The 15,304-nt window shown below is 39.4% G+C and overlaps 1 pseudogene; it reads left to right on the top strand.

Annotated features, from left to right (window-relative positions):
- The first annotated feature begins 8,215 nt into the window (after positions 1-8,215).
- On the top strand, positions 8,216-10,757 carry LOC127235872 (60 kDa heat shock protein, mitochondrial-like; annotated as a pseudogene).
- Positions 10,758-15,304: the final 4,547 nt, after the last annotated feature.

The following is a 15,304-nucleotide window of genomic DNA, read 5'->3' as shown; positions in this document are numbered from 1 at the left end:
AATTCTATTGCAAAGAACATTAATAAAAACATTTTCACTCCAAGTACAGAACATTAATAAAAACATTTTCACTCAAAGTACAAATTGCCCAGCTGAACACAAGGAACAGTATAAAGAGAGGAGATTCCTTATTTCCCCAGAGCTCCTGATCAGCAGTGTCGGATTTATACCCCCAAGAGCACAGAAAAACCTTGCATTATTCATACATATTTGTATTCTCTCTCAATGCTGTTTATTAATGCATGAGAGTGTTTTGGAATTGAAAATAAAAATTTACAAGATGATTACATTTTAATAACTGCTTCTAGCTAGATCCATTGAATATTTAAGTGAACCAATACACAAAGACCTCAAAAGAATTTACGAGACAGTGGCAATTAGACTCTAATAACTTGGCTCCACCAGTACTACTGGGTTCTATTTAGATGCCAGACATGGTACCTTAGTGATGAGCACACTCTGTCGCCACCCTGACTTTGGCTGGGGACCCTGAGAAATGACAGTTCCATTAGGTGTTATGTAAAGAAGCTGACCTCATGCTCTGAGCACTTGATCTTTGCACTGGGAGTGACCATTTGTCACTGCTCAACCAGGCAGGGACTCAGGTAACCCAATGCAATTACCACTGGCTATGTAAAAGAATAGCATAATTATGTTTTTACCAAGCCTCACAGAGATAACACAAATTTTCTTAAAAAATAAATAGGTAGAAAAATTAAAAGTGAAGAATAAAATATTTTTCTTATTGGGAATATGTTTTACTAGTTCTGAAACTTTTGAAGAAGGGAAAAGGGAGATTTATTGGAACGCAAAAAGATTTTTTTTTTCCTAGTACATTCTTTGCATTTGCTGGTAAAAGTATTTCTGCCGGTAAACATGCTTATTGAGGCAAGCACATTAACACACAACAGAGAGAGGACGCTTCACTAACAAAGGCATGCTGAAGCAATTAGAGCTGTAAGTTCAGACCTGCGGAATATGAACAGTCCCCACAACAACATCTTCAGGCTCTAGAGATGAATTCATTCTTCATCACTTAGAAGTCCCGGACTTTGAGCCAGTTAGCTCCCCATCTTTGGATCTTGTTCCCTTTGGGGAGTCTGGAGATCTCTGCACTGGCCTCATAATCGTCGCTATCATGTATCAGTCAGTAATCACTACTCATAGGCTGAATGCCTTACAGAATCAGGGCAGCTCATTCCTGTTACTTTATAAATACACTGAGGGTTAGACACATTGTCACCTGCTCAAATGCAACACAGAAGACAAGGTAGCTGAGCAGTTATCCAGTCTGAATGGCTGTTACCTGAATGGACACTCTTTTTTTTTTCTTAACTTATTTTTGTTATTTTAATTTTGGATATGCATGTGGGCTGGAGTATATGCACATGGATACAAGTGTCCACAGAGGTCAGAGGTGTGAGGTCCTCTGGAGTAGGGACACAGGCAGCTGTAAGCCACGCGATGCCCATGCTGGAATTGGACTCGGGTCCTCAGGAAAAGAGTGTGTGCTCTTGACCACTGGACCATCTCTCCAGGCCCTGAAAGTGCACTCTTGTACAACTTGAAGTTCTGTAATGTGAACGTACACACTTGCTCAGTCTGTGTGACTATAACGTGAAAGCACATGACCTCCTATCTATATGACTGCTCACCTAAGATCAAAAGCTGGGAGATTTTCTCGTTCTCATTTTTATACCTAATTTTTTTGAAACAATCTAAAAATTCCTTTCACATGGTTATTCACTTCATTTCTCTAAACATCCTATTTCATAGCTGCTTTTAAAATGTCAAATTTGATATAGCAATCTTTTTATCTGGTTTTCTCTTCCCAGAAATGAGGTCAGTCTCAAGCACTATGCATCTTGTGTATCTGTTCCTCCCCAGGGGGAAAGTAAACTGCTTTCTTTTCAGGGAACATGCATACATCTCCAACACGGAAAATGAAGTTGACAAACTCCACAGCTACTTCAGCAAGCGCCTACTTGGTTGTCACTATACCTACTACCACAACACCAGATCAGAGAGACTGAGACTAGAGTAGCGGGCCACTCAACTGCTTTTTCATTTCCTAGAGTTAAAGTATAAAGAACTACATTTCCAGCCAGATGGAGCTCACATCTATATCCTAGCATGTGCAGGCAGGGGCGGAGACAGAAGACTTCTGTGAGTTTGGGGACAGTTTGGACTCTAAGATAACTTCTAGGTCATCTTGGGCTGCAGAGTAAGAGCCTATCACAAAAGAAAGTTTTTAAAAATACTCACCTGTACCTCTCTGATTCTAAAGGACACAGCCCTTGCTTTCCAGGTTTTGGTTTGGTTTGGTTTGATTTGGTTTGGGGTTTCATTGTTGTTGTTGTTGTTTTCAAGACAGGGTTTTTCTGTGTAGCCCTGTCTGTCCTGGAACTCACTCCATAGACCAGACTGACATTCTCCTGAATGTCACCATGCCCTGGTCATCTTTAAAAATGTTTTTCTTTGTGACTTGTGAGGCAAATGACATAACTAATGAGCCAGGGTTGACTGGTTTAGAAAACAAAAAGAAACAAACAAAAAACCCTAAACTCTGTTATTTGACAGTCAAATTCCGTTTTAAACCTTTACACTAATAAAACCTGAAGTGCAATAATTTATAACATTCAGTGCGACTTGGTGTATGTGTGTATATGAGAATCCTGTCTCTTGAGCTTCAGGATCGGGGTCCTTTCCTGTAGTACAGTAATCACTCAGATAAACACAGAAAAAACACTGCAGGTGTAGTCAGTTGAAGTGACACTGGGAATTTCTGAAACCTCATCAATTCAACTGAGATGTCTACTTAGCCTGGTTGAATAATGACCTTCAAAATGAAAAATTGTAGGTCTCACCTGGAAATTTTCTCCCAACTCACACACACGTGCACATATAATTAGCAGGGGTCTCAAGCTCATAAGTAATGCTAAGTGTCAGGACTGATTAATCCTTTGTTAGAAGTGCTCTTGTGCACTGGAAAGGGTTGAACAACATCCCTGGCTTCCACCCACTGGGTGAGAGCAGCAGGCACCACTCCAGAGGCATTATAACCAAAAGTGACCTAAGGAGCTGCATATGAAGAGCAAGAGAAGAATGACAACATAGCTCGTGTCATGTCCTAGGTTTGACACCAGCCATGAAAGAGAGAGAGGGATGTAGGGAGGAAGGGGGGGAGCAAAGAGGACTCATTCTTACACATATCTGTTTGGGCAGAAAGGAAAGAGAATAGACATGGCTGTTAGTTAAGACATCTCAGCTATTAACACTCAGGCTATTATAGAAGCTCATTCACTTTAACCCTAGCTCTTCTAGAATGACTAAACACATTTCCAAAATTAAAAGGATGAAGAATATAAATAAACACAATGAAGAGGTGATAAGAAAAAGTAGCAAAAATAAGATGAATAAAATAATAATAAAGATTGTAATGAAGAACTATTAAGACAAGGGTTGTGGAGGTGTTTATTGTAATAAATATAAACAGGTTAGCTCATTTTGAATTGAATTTACTCTAATAATCAAAAGTGAGCAAATGTTTACATAAATCATAGCACCCTTGAGCTCCATCTTCAGAAGAGAAGTTCAGTAAGATAAAAGGGCCCGTCCCCTCCTCACACATCCCCAGGACAGCAGCCAGCATCCTGCAATAACCCACCCACTCTCCATCTAACTGCACAAAAAAATGGTGCCATTCCCAAGTCTAACCTTGACTGTCTTTTTTATCATTTACTATTTTTCAACAACTTAACACAACGAAAAGGTACTAAACCAATTCTTCTAACTTTATTATACTATATAAGATTTCCTTAGTAAGACAGAATAATTTTGTAACAGAGCAGAACAAGTAATAAAATCAAACTAAAGTAAAAGAACCCAGTCAGAACACAAAATTGTCAAGTCCCAGGTTACCTGCTTCATCATTAAAGTCATATGTTCAAATAAAATATTAATGAATTTGTGTATTATTCTCCTGAGTCCTTTTATCAATGTGGCATATAAAAATAGCTCAATTTTATATCTGACTATAACTATTTATTTAAAAAAGAAACAAGTACTTTATTTTACTATTTTAATTTTAACCATTTATTTGTTTTGGTTTTTCTGAGACTGGGTCTCTCTGTGTAGCTCTGAGTATCCTGGAATTTGCTGTATAGACCAGGCTGCCCTCTGCCTCCAGAGTACGCATCAAAAGTGTGGCACCATTGTGACCAATAAAATAAGTTCAAATAGAATTAAGGTGGTAAGCTGGAAATGAATAGATATCTTTCCCCATTTCAGATTTCAATCTCACACCCTGAACTGAATCTTGTCAAAAAAAAATTTTGGGAAAAATTGACAAAAAAAAAAAAAATACACAGACATACAGATACACATGTGGACAGTTATTTTGCTATGTAAAAACATAATATCCTTACTACTCTGAGTCAGCATTCCATCCTTAAAATATCCAGGATGAAAAACTTCAGCTGCCATTTATAAAGCTCTTTGCAATAGTGCAGTTATTGCAATATAAGACTGTACTACAGTCTATTTAGCAGCTCTCTATTGATGCACGTGTAAGTTGCTTCTAGCTTTCACGTTGTAACTTGCTGAAAACAACATTTGTGCATATATTTTCCTGAGTGCTAGCTCTTGGCAGATAAAATTGCAACATTGGCATAGCCAAAGGCATGTGCAAGTTAATTCCTGAAAGATAATCACCAATTCACCGCACATGTAAGTTTGCCCCTGTCGGTACCTCCATGAAGAGTATGTAGAAATAATTCTTCATGCACAACCTCACCTTGACAGATATGCAAACAAAAGCAAGCACCCTTCCCTCTTCAGTTCTACCATCATACACCTGGACCGCGAGTCTGCTCATGCTAACCCTCCCCCCGGAAATGTTTCCTTTGTTGACTAGTTGATATTTAAACACTAAATATCGGAGGTGTGAACCTTGGGCAATAAGGTACAACTTGAGCATAACCATCGAATTTAGAACAACTGGACCTCTGTAATGAACAGGATAACTGTAATCTAATTTTCAGACTCTATGGTGACTTTCTAGAATGGCGTGGGTGACACACATATAGGTACTGCTGTTAAAGACAATATTTTAGAAAATTGTTGCCATTGGTTTGGTTGATATTCATTAATTTCCATTTTTATTCTTTTTTTTTTCCTAAATACAGAATGAAAAACCTTTTAGTGCTTCCTTGTGTCCCTTAAAATAACTTCAAGACCTGCATCATACCTTTGGCCATACCTCCCCAAAATACAAATTTTCAAATCTCAGTAACAAAAGTTACCTGATTAATGATCAGCCATGTAAAAAGAAATCAATCAGTGGCTTCTTACCTGAAAGGAAGCATCAGGTTGTTCTTCAGAGCTCTACAAAGACGCTGGAAGGGGAATGCATGCTACAGACAAGGAGGCATCTCTCCACTTTCGACGCAAGCGTGCCTCTATGTGAGAGAGTTTTCCCTCTGCAAACCAGCTGCAGGCCAAGTGCAGTTGCCCCCTCAGCAAAGCTCTCTGTGATATATTAATTTACACCTACTGTGCCACTCAATGAGAAGCCAAAGGCCGCGCCTGGGCACATAACTTCCACTGTAACCTGATCGGATATTGCACTTGCTAGTCAAAACTTTAAAGCACAGTGCCTGAGCATTTGCAGCAAGACAAATGAAAGCCTGAGAAGTTTTCTTATGGTATAGTTGGTTAGGTGATGTATGAGACCAGAACGTTCCCCAACAGACAGTGAACGATTCCCCACCCTCCAAAACAGTAGGTTGAAAAAAAAAAAATAACAGAACAGCTGTGAATTACTGAAATTATAAACGCCACAAATTAGATGCTTCCCCACCAACTTTTGAAAATCCATAAGTAAGATTTTACGGGTGATGGTGGTACATGCATTTAACCCCAGCACCACGGAGGCAGAGATGGGCAGATCTCTGTTAGTTCAAGGCCAGCCTGGTCTACTAAGCAAGTTCCAGAACAGCCCCCAAAGCTACAAAGAAACCCTGTACAGAAAAACAAAAACAAAATAAAACAGCAACAAGAATCATAAACATCATCAAATAATTCAAGAAACTTATGGAAGATTCAAAGAAAACGCAAGAAAATTAAGGAGAAAGAGCTTAAGAAGAACCAACATCTGGGTGAGGCCCAAGATAAAGCTGATGGACATGACAGAGATAGTCCAGAATTTGAGAGTGGAATTCAGTAAGGAGATAGAAACATTGAAGAGGATTCAAGTTGAAATGAAAATGAAATTCAAAACCTCAATCACTTACCTAGAAAATTCAAGGGAAAGTCTTACAAGTAGAAAGAACCAAGCAGAAGATAGCTTATTAGGGCTTAAAGATACAGTAGAGGATCAAGACCAAATAAGCAAGTAGTATAAAAATTTAAAAAAAAAAAAAAAAGAAAAAAAAAAAAAAAACAGGAAAGGAATACTGAGGAAATGTGGCGCACCATGAAAAAAAACCAAACCTTCAAATTATAGGCACAGATGAGGAAGAAGAATCCCAAGACACTTTTATGGAATAAATCTTCAACAAGATCGTAGGGAAAATTTCCTAAGTTAAGGAAAGAAACAACTATGTAGATACAAGAAGCACACAGAACAAACACTAAATAGAAAAGACCAGAAAAGAAAATTTCCACAGCATATCATAGATATATGGTAAATATGCATGACAAAGAAGGTTTATTGAAAGGGAAAAGAGAAAAAAATATATAAAGTCACATGTAAAGGAAAACCCATGAGAATAATAGGTGACTTCTCATGGAAACGTCAAAAGCCAGAAGAGCCTTGAGCAATGCATTCCAAGTCCTAAATGACTATGATGACCAACCTAGACTGACCAACCTAGACTAATATATCCAGCAAAACTATCTGCAATAAGTGAAGGAAAAAAAAACTTTTCATAAGTGAAGAAAAAAGAAAAGTTTTCACAGTATAAGCCACCTAAGAAACCAAACTAAACTTTAGAAAGCATAAAAAGCATTATTTCTAGATGAAGAGAGGAATGAGCATAGCAGAGAGACTTTAGAAAAAGATTCAAAACCAACATTATTAAAACAGAAAGTACCACTAAAGCACAAACAAAAAAATAAACAGCATAATGACCATAATTAATACACACATTTCTGTTTCTGGAGTTTCTTGTCCTACCTGGTCCCATAGCTGGTTTGCCCCAAATAAAGACACAAAGAATTATACTAACTTATAAACTGTTGGCCAATGGCTTAGGCTTCTTATTGACTAACTCTGTCTTAATTATTAACCCATTTCTATAAGTCTAAGTATTGCCACAAGGCTGTGGTTTACCCAGAATCCAGCATGTTAATCCTTCAGCAGCATGGCGTCTCACCGAAGCCTCTCTCTGCCTTCCTCCCCAGCCTTCTCCTGGTCTGGTAGCCCTGCCTATGCTTCCTTCCTGTCTACTGGCCAAGGAAGTGTTTTATTCATCAACCAATAAGAGAAACATATACATATACAGAAGGACAACAACCATCACATATATACAAATATAGCTTTAAATATCAATTGCCTCAATTCTTCATTCAAAAGTCACAGACTACATGTGTGAATCAAGAATAAATATCCATCTATCTGTTGCCTTTAAGAAACTCATCTTGGCTTTAAAGACAGGCACCACCTTAGAGTAAAAGGGTGGACAAAAGTTCTCCTATCACTTTGGGAGCCCACTCCCCCTTAGAGGGACACTCTCTCAGCCTAGACACACATGGGAGGGCCGAGGCCCTGCCCCAAATGATGGGACAGACTTTGATGATCCCCCATGAAAGGTCTCACCATCCCTGGGGAGCAAAAAGGGGATGGGATGGGGGACTGATGGGGGGCATGGGAGGATGGAAGGGAGAGGGAACTGGGATTGATATGTAAAATAAGATTGCTTATACTTTAAATTAAAAAAAAAGATAAAGTTCTCCTATCAAGTGGGACCAGGAAACAAACAGACATCACTACCCTTAGTCCCAGCACTCAGGAGGCAGAGGCAGATGGAGCTCTGAGTTTGAGACCAGCTTGGTCTATATAAAGAGCATCAGGTCTATATAAAGAGCCAGCAATACACTGAGAAACAGTGTTTAAAAAATAAATAATTAATTAATTATTTTACAGAATTAGTGATTCTTGGCTTCAAGCCATAGAAAATAATTCTAATTAACCTTGGGGAAACTTATCTGCAACATGATAGGCTTGAAGAGGCTGGAGTCAGGCTTTCAAACAGCAAATGAGGAAGCTGGAGATGGTAAAAGGAGGAGCAGAGCTCAGAGTCATCCTCAGCTATGTAAACATCTCTAGAGCAGACTGGCTCACAAAAGAAAGCAAACACAGGCTGCCAGCACCTTGCCAAACTGCATGCACCAGATGAGACCAATGTCTCCCAAACACTGGCTCCTTATCTCACCAGGGTCAGGTCAAAGATGTAAAATTGGTGTAGATGTCTGAGCCTTGATGCTTCAAGATGTTAACCTTTTTGATGATTCTGTAGCCTTTACAGTAGGGTCAAAGGAGAAAGCAGTGATTATAAACAGAGCTGGTGAAGTCACAAAGTAAGAAAAGATGGTGCAACTCTTCCCAATAATACTAAGAAGAGCCTGGGGCTGACACAGCACTATTACTGATGTGGCATGTTCCACTGCACGGAGTGCTTTGAGAGGACCAGTAAAATGGCTAATGCAGTGGGAATCAGGAGATGTGCCATGCTGGTTAATGATGCTCTAATTGTTGAACTGGAAAAGCAGTCTAAACCTGTAACAAACTATTCAGGTTGCAAAGAGAGATCAAGAAATGGAAAAACCATCTCTTTATATATACATATATAATTTCTCCTTATTTTACATATCGATTTCAGTTTCCTCTTCCTCCCATGCCTCCCGGCCCCCCCTCCCATCCCACCCCAGTCCCACTCCACAGGGAGAGTGATGCCTTCCAGGAGGGATCATCAAGTCATTTGGAGTAGGGACTAGGCCCTCCCTCCTGCCTCTAGGCTAAGGAAGTATCCCTATATGGGGAATGTGTTCCCAAAGTCCTTTCATGCACCAGGGATACATCCTGGTTCCACGGTCAGAGGTCCCTTAGACTGCGCAGGCCTTCTGAAACCCATGTTCAGGTGGTCTGAGTCAGTCCAATGCTGGTTTCCCAGCTATCAGTCTCGGGTCCATGAGCTCCCCCTTGTTCAGGTCAGCTGTCTCTGTGGTGGAAACACCATTTCTGATGCAGTGAAAAATGTTGGAAGGAAGGGTATCATTACAATGAAACATGAAGAAACACCATGATCATGGCAACTCATAAAAGAAAGTGTTTACCTGGGGCTTGCTTAGAGTTGCAGAGATTTAGTCCATTATTATCATGGAGGGAAACATGGTGGCATGCAGGCAGATATGGTGCTGGAGAAGCAGCTGAGAGTTCTACATCTAGATCCACAAGCAATGAGATACTGGTACTATTTTAGGCTTTTGAAACCCCAAAGCCCATCTTCCTCCACCAAGGCCAAACCTACTCCAACAAGGCCACACCTTTTAATCCTTCTCAAGTAGTGGCATTTTCCCTCCCCACCCACATGACTAAGTATTCAAATGTATGAGCCTATAGGGGTCATTCTTATTCAAAGTGCCACAGAAGATCTGTTTCCCCATATTTTACTAACATGTTAAGAGATTAAAAAATGTGAATCCCAAAATGTCTGTCTTGGGATTGAGTGAAAAAAAAATTCTAGCGTTCTATCCATTGTACCTTCTCTAGAAATTGCCAGTACTCACTAGAAAACCTTGGTCATAATCACTAAGGATGCTGATGGAAAATCTCTGAGTATACTCGTTTTGAACAGGGTAAAAGTTGATCTTCAGGTTGCAGCAGTCAAAGCATCAGGATTTGGGGACAACAGGAAGAACCAGCTTAAAGACAGGTCTATTGCTTGCTACTGGTGGTGCAGTATTTGGAGAAGGATACAATCTAAATCTGGAAGGTTTTAAGCTTGTGGTTTAGGGAAAGTTGGAGAGGTCATTGCCACCAGAGATGACACCATGCTTTTGAAAGGAAAAGGCAACAATGCTTAAATTGAAAACCGTGTTGAAGAAATCACTGAGCGGTGACATCACAACTAGTGAGTATGACAAGGAAAAGCTGAATGGATGGATGGATGGATGGATGGATGGATGGATGGATGGATGGATGGAATAGCTGTGCTGAAGGCTGAAGGGACAAGTAATGCTCATAATGAACAAGAAGAAATAGTTACAGTTGCCCTCAACATTACACTAGCAGCTGTTGAAGAAAGCATTGTTCTAGATGAGCTCCAATTTGATGAATCCCAGCTGCTACTCATTAAAGCCTACTAATGATGAGCAGAAAGTGTGAACATTTTTCAAAGAGCCTGAAAGTTCCCGCAGTGTCTATTACAAAGAATTGGGTGTTGAAGAATATTTGATAGTTGAGAAAATTTTTCAGAGTTTCTCAGAATTGGTTATGATCTATCCTTGGAAGTTTTGTGAACATGGTAGAAAAGGAAATCATGGATCCAACAAAGGTTATAAGAGCTGCTTCACTGGCTGCTGTGGGGGAGGTCTTTCTGTTAACTATAGCAGAACATGAACCTAGGATAGGCACAATGGGAGATGTCACATCTGAATTCTCAGAACAGTGTTCTGTCATTCCCCGTAACCATGACAGGAAGCTCAAGGAAGCTCAAAGCAAGTTGCTCACCAATAACTTCGGAGAATTCAGTTGAAAAAAATGCCATGAAGGGAAGATTGGTTCACCCATGTTACTGGTTTCAGTTGACAATATATGATGGTTTACTGCTGCCATTGTCCATACCTACAGGAACACTTCTTTGTGTTTTTCAATAAATACATTTGAGCAAGAACCATACCCCAAGGCTCTATTTTCAACCTATGTCACAAAGGCACTTCTACTACAATTCCATTTCAGTTGGGATTGTAGTGCCTGCTGCCACCAGTTGTGAAGTTCAGAAGTGGCTTCCTATGTGTACAAAGTAGAGAAATATCCAACCTCTTTAAGAAACTTTTGTATATGACCTGTCAGATCTACATGACCCCAACTGGATGGCATTCCCCTACATATGGAATTAGGGTGGGGGGATGGGAGGGGAGAGTGGTTAGAGTGCATGTGAGAGGGCAGAGAGGGCAAAAGGAAGGGAGGGAGGAAGTGAGGGAGAGAGGGTGAGGGAACTGGGATTGACATGTAAAGTAATAAATTAAATTTTAAAAAAAAATGCTTTGACTCCAAAATTTAAGTTCAAGGACAAGTTACTGGGGAAAAGGATTTCTACTTTTGTTTCCATAGAAAATGAAAAGCTGTGGATTCCTTCCAGACTAATGTGGTTTGATCAAGCCAGACAGCCTGAAACAGAGTACCAGGTGATCCTACATTCAAAACAGCTGGACAAAGCAGCCTTGCAGACTACAGCCAGGATTTGTGAATCTTCTTCGAATCCCCCATGACAGCGCCCCTTACCAGCAGGAAGTAGTTTGGAAAGAACGACGCCCAAATTCCCAAATATTGTCTATAAATGTTTGTTTTCATTTAAATGGACTTGGTTATATAAAATAAATTTTAAAAAAAGAGTTTTCAAAAAGTAACACTAAATCTACAGATATCAGGTTAAGTCCATTAAAAAAAAAATGTTATCCCCTCAGCAATAATTTATCAGCCAAAAAGATTTTCTATTTAAATAAAAGAGAACACTGGGAATGGGAATGTTCTCGGTTAATGAAAATTAAATATGCCTTTTTTTAACTTAATGGACGCTGTCAAGGCGACTACATGGCTAACCCTGACAATCTGAGTTCTGCCCCCAAGACCCATGTGGCTGAAGAAAGTCGACCCCTGCTCCCACACCACACATATACCCCTGTACAGGTACATCCACATATGCACATCCTAGACAAATAAGTAATGCAACTTTAAAAAATTTAGGGGTAAATGTATGCAGTTTGTAATACTTGATTGAGTCTTGACTTGAAAGACACCAAGGAAGAGATGAAGGGAAGGGAGGGGACAGAGGGAGAAGGCACACAGGGAAGCTGTATAGCTCTGTAAGGTCATTTGGAGGTCAACTGAGGAAACTTGAATATGGACTATACACTTGAGCCCATTGTTATATTAATGCTAACTGATTGAGCAGGCAGCATTGAGATTCTATAGGAGAATGTCCTTGCCTTTCAAAGATATATTCCAGGACAGGGAAGAATAAATACTCAACCTAATTTGAAAGGGGCAGGACAACAGCAACAACGCGCTCTAGAATGAGACATTAACTAAACCATTAATAATCAAGAGGAAAATGATTGTGTTCTAAATATCCTGGGTGTAAACGTCTGGCAACCAGAATGGACACTGTAATATCCTTAGGCTTTTGATCATACTGTTGTCTAGAGAGCATGTTTTATGTAATAAGGTGGTCTTTCTCAAAAGCTTGCTCTCTCTCTCTCAAATGGAAATTATTTTTAAATGATTTCTTTGCAGTATAAAACGTAGCAAAGAAATACCAACCTAGTGCACAGATCTGTAAGTGTGCAAAGCAACATTCCAGTTTCTCATTGGTCTCTTCCTGGTTGGTACAGGGTTTTATGTGAATCCAGTCAAAGCCAGACAAGTGAAGTAAATTGACCTGTGCAGACTGTGGTTTCTATCATGCAAACAAGGATTGAGAAGGACAAACAAAATCTAGAGGGTCAGCAGCCAGTGTGCCTGAAGACTAAATTAAGAAATTTCAAGACACTTTGCAGACATTGTGAACTGGATTATCCACTAAATATTTATCTATCACATTATGTCTGAAATGCATGGAAGTGTCAAGAGGAGTCAGAAGAAGGCACAAAATGGCATGAAGACATACTTTTACCAGGCTCAATGGGTGGCACATGCCTGTAATACTAACACTTGGGAAGTAGAGACAAGATGACCAGGAGTTCAAAGCCAGCTTCTGCCGCACAGCAAGTTCAAGGCCAGCTAGGCTGTTTGAGAAAATGTTCAAAATATATTAAACAATCGAACAAAAATTCAAACACAACTAAGGACAATGGTATGAGGCAGACATTTGTGAGTGTAAGGTCAGCATGGTCTACATAGGAAGTTACAGGTTAGCCGGGGCTACATAATGAGATTCTGTGTCAAAACATAAAAACAAAGAAACAAACACACACACACACAAAAGGACACATTTTACCTTCTACTACCTTTTCTGGGTTTGGTGAAACTCTCTGGGCTCCTTTCCATTCTCCACTAAATAATGACTTTATGTCACCCTGTATAAGTGCATATGTTACTGATTCACTCGACCTAACAATAGGGACGGTGGAGAGAGCTGAGCTGCAATGCCGAGAGTCCGCAAATGAGGCTCTCTGGAAGGGCATTCCTCCAGGGGAAACTGGCTTCTCTGACTGAAACCTATTCAGTAAGACGGTTAGTTCCTGACCTCCTGCCCTTTGACACTGATCTGTCCTAAAGAGGATGCCAATATATTGTGTGTCAAGTTTATTTTGGAAAGCCATAGCACAGGGTCTCCATTTCTATATTGTACACAATGCCGTATGTCAAAGTTTGATAAACATGAAATCACATTTTCAACGATTAAAAAACAAGTGTCAGTCAGTCAAAAATAGTTGACCACTGTGAGCATCTCACTGGCTGACCTTGAACCCCTCCATGACTCTGAGGTCACTGATATGTCATTAGCAAAAGATTTTCTGGTACATCCATGAGATGCTTACTTCTTTGATTATGATCTTAACATTAGAAACTTTTGAATTATCCATCTTTAAGCACTTGCCTTGTGAATTAAAATATAAATCTCTAAAAGAATCTATATTCCTTTTAACTGTGCAACAAATGAACTAACAATTTTCTTGTCTTGAAATTGATGTTAGTAGGAATTAAACATGCTGTTGGTTGAAACAAAGAGGCTGATTTCAATGGAGGTTAACACTTAGCAAAAGATAAGAGATAAAAAAGAAGAAATAAGAGCAAAGAATACAGAAATGGAATATATTCCATTTCTACTCCCATTACATATGTTCTTATATATGATATGTGTGTGTGCGTGTGTGTGTAGAAAGTAATATGTAAATATCTTGTTACATTATAACTGTACAATTCATAAATACTGCATTTAGTTATATAATATGATGCCCAGGTGTATTAATGTTATTCAAAAGCTTTACTGGCCAGGTTTTCATATTAAACATAGGCCAAGATGGGCTTACACTGTCAACATAGCAGAAAATGTCATGTACAAATAAAATATACAATTGTATCTACTGGTTTTTGTTTTTAATAGTTGGTTGGTTTTATGCTCCTATTGCAGTGGGGAAATAGAGATTAATTTGCATTTTCCTTTTTTCTGTTTATTCAAGTACCAAAGTTAAGAACAACCAGAGATATTTTAGAGCAATGTCACAGATCTAATGTGGACATTCACATAAGACTGCAGTCATGGTTCTCTTGGTATGTTTTTACCCTTTGAAAATTAGCATTCAGTTTAAAATCCTCCTAGATACAAAAACAACAGATATAAAATACTTTTTAACTTCTGTTTATAATTTGGAGTAAAGTGCTCTCTACCGAGTGTTCTGCATTTGTTCCTAAATATTTGCTTAGTTTGTTTTTCAAAGGTTTTCAACCACTAGAGCTTCAGCACCAGGCCCTCCACCTCTGTGAAGTGAGGCTGGAAATCTGAGCATCCTCCTCGTTTAGCAAACCACAGATCTTTACACCAGGACACTCAGTATCTGTGTACATCTCCTTACTGGTGTTTGCTGAGACTTAAGATGTTCGCTGGATTAAAGCCTAGCCCTTAAACCTTGCACCAGCCTTGCACCCAGTTCCAAGGGCACTTATGTGACAGATCTATTGTTCTGCAGTAGCACGACATTGTCCCAGAACATGAACACATGCAAACTACTCAGGAAAGCCTTTGAATATTTAAGGCAGGACACTAGTGGCTCATCCCAGTGGGAACCACAGAAAAGGGAAACCTGATTAAATTTAATGTCATTGTCACTTTTTTTTCCATTGGGAAGAATTATATAGGTAGCCATAGCTACCACACTGTTCAGACAGCATGACCACAATATTCCCCCTCTGAGGTTGGCGTCAGGACTGAATTATTCACTTGAAGAATGTGATTCATTGCTGGATGTGGCTCTTACAAGATTAAAAGAGTCATCAATACATGAAATGCACACATGCACTTTAGGAACAAAAGTTGAACCAGCCCCTAATCAGGCCTTGGAAAAAAACACCATGTGCAAA

Source organism: Phodopus roborovskii, unplaced genomic scaffold (assembly GCF_943737965.1).
Source record: "Phodopus roborovskii unplaced genomic scaffold, PHOROB, whole genome shotgun sequence".
Taxonomy (NCBI): domain Eukaryota; kingdom Metazoa; phylum Chordata; class Mammalia; order Rodentia; family Cricetidae; genus Phodopus; species Phodopus roborovskii.
The sequence above is the reverse complement of the archived record's forward strand: the minus strand, read 5'-3'. Positions and strand labels throughout refer to the sequence as shown.